The sequence below is a fragment of the Euprymna scolopes genome, chromosome 1 (genome assembly GCF_053919585.1).
Source record: "Euprymna scolopes isolate OS-2025 chromosome 1, ASM5391958v1, whole genome shotgun sequence".
Taxonomy (NCBI): Eukaryota; Metazoa; Mollusca; class Cephalopoda; order Sepiida; family Sepiolidae; genus Euprymna; species Euprymna scolopes.
Genome location: NC_136482.1, coordinates 125,518,315 through 125,521,223, shown reverse-complemented (window position 1 = coordinate 125,521,223; position 2,909 = coordinate 125,518,315).

The following is a 2,909-nucleotide window of genomic DNA, read 5'->3' as shown; positions in this document are numbered from 1 at the left end:
GACCAGGGAAGGTATGACAAACTCTGTGTGAAATGCGCAGATTAAAGAAATGGAATTGATATTATATAAGAATCAGAAAAATACATACGGAAAGACACAGGAAAGAAAATTTTCGCAACAAAGGATACTGATAATATGACCAAGAAAGAGACAAAGGATGCGATGAGAAAAAGAGTCAATTGGCAGAAAAATTGAGGATTTATTAGGATTACAAATAAAGAGTTTCACAAAAACATTAGACATGGTTGCGAAAGAGTATAGCAACACAGAATAACTGATAATAGCATCCGCACACGGTAACGCGATTAGACCAAAACATAGTAAAGCAAATATTAAACAAATACACAATATCATTTGCTTCATCATAACTGCACCTTTTTGAAAAATAATACAAGTAAATTACAGTAAAAAAATCATTTGTGACAAAAATAAATTCAAGTTTAGATTTAACATAAAAAGAATTATATCATATTGATTGTTCCTAATACCCCTAATCCAGCCCGTGGTTTTCTTTTGGTTCACTTCCATCAAATACTATTAATTTCGATCGGTTTTTACAGTACATAAATACTATGTTTAAATAATAAAATATCACAATTGAATACCAGTGTTTGTATTCGAAAACTTTGCATCTTATTTCGCGCACCGATTGAAAAATGTTGTCTGACTGTTTTTGTAATTAAATCGCCTGTATGATGTCGTGGTCACTTATGAGTCTCCACATATTGATCATGATGAAAGTGGAGTCTTTTGTTTTTGCTGATATGTTGGTCATGGTAAATGCCGGCTTCCTTCGCCGTCATGGTAGCTTAAAAATCTCGGATGCTGGTCGGCCCTTACAGCATCCTATGTTATTTTTATGCCCATCAGGTTTTCATCTCGTCGTTATTGTTTTCTTTTAATCACATGTCCCTTTCCAGTTTACTGTCTTTCGTTATATATATATATATATATATATATATATATATATATATATATATATATATATATATATATATATATATTGTGTCTCTTCTTTGTTTCCATTCCTTTTTTGTTTTCTTTTAATTCAGTGGTTTCGTATTATCATACACGATTACGACAAACCTGAATAGATTTGTCTGTTTCCATGTTTATATAGGTGAAATAGATTAGGTATCACATTAGGTGATCTACTATTTTATTCAATATATCTATCGAACAACAGTCTAAGTTTAAATAACTGATAAAAAATAATACCGTTCGCCTTTGTAGAGAGCATATCAGGAAACACAAGAGACATTTAAAACTAACGGACCCGGATCAGGTCTTCTATACGCACACGCGCATACATACATGCACACACCGTTTATATATATATATATATATATATATATATATATATATATATATATATATATATATATATATATATATATATATATATATACATAGGCACACGGATACATAGATACATAAATATATACATACATATAAATATATATGTGCAAATACATATATATGCATGCATATAATACATATATATATATATATATAGATGTATATACATATGTACGCACAGTTCAAACATATAAAATTACAACAGTTTTATACAACGAGCGGCTCTTTACGGTTTGTCTACTTTCCCACAATTTACAACATGACAAGGAAGGAGCAAAGGAAAAAATATTACATAACACACGTTGTAAATTCGCTTCTAAGAACACGTGATGCGTATTTTATTTCATTCAAATTAAACAACGCTTCTACGTGAGCTCTCATTTTGACGTTATTGTCGCGTGGCATACGCACAGTTCAAAAATTTCAAAATACAACGAGTAGATACAACGCGCGGCTTGTTACGCACATACTTCTTTCTCCAGCTTAACAACATGGTAAGAAAGAAGGAAAGGAAAAAAATAACACACTGAAGATGACGTATACCTCTGAAACATATTTGTGAGTATTTCAAACAAGTGCAATATTTGTTTATTTTCCTAATATTACGTTGCGATTTGTCTATTAAGCGCAATTGATGCGTATTTTACTACATTCAAATTAAAACAATGTTTCTATATGAACTCGCATCCTTGAATATATATATATATATATATATATATATATATATATATATATATATAGGTGTGTGTGTGTGCGTGCGTGTTTGCATGACTTTGTGTGCAGGTATTTACATTATAGTAGCAGAAATATTACAGAAGTAGCAGCTAATATCGAGTTATATGTAAAGGATTCTGCTTAATATATTGTGAAAAGTGGAATAACATTTATTTGCTTTACGCTGTGAGGCACAAAATATCCGTTGCATACATGCATTCGTACTATTACTCCAGGTAAAATCAATATTTCACTGAGGAATTAGACCTTTGTTCCACACACACTTGTGGGTGGGGTTAATATATATATATATATATATATATATATATATATATATATATATATATATATATATATACACGGTGGCCACAAAGTAATTTTTTTAATTTTATAATTTTTTTTATTTCAGATCCGACATGCAATTGACTACAGAGCAGCGCGTAGAAATAATTTCATTATCTGGTCGTGATGGTGCAACCAACAGAAGTGTTGCTGAGCAATTCAATAGAAACCATCCTCATGAAAATGTGTCACACACTTCTGTCGGTCGCTTAATCAACAAATTCAGAGAAACTGGTAGCGTCGTTGACAAAAAAGTTAAGTGGGCGTCCAGGTTTATCTGCAGATACACGTGCACAAGTGTTAGAAAAATTGCAAGCAGTCCAAGGAAGTCAGTGCGAAGGGCATCAGGTGATATTGGTGTTCCTCATTCACCGATGCAGAAGGTCATCAAAGCAGAAAGGTTTTATCCTTACAAACTTCAAATTCTACAGAAATTGTACGAGGATGATAGTGACAGACGTTTAAAAATGGCTGTATGATTTCAGGTTCAACTC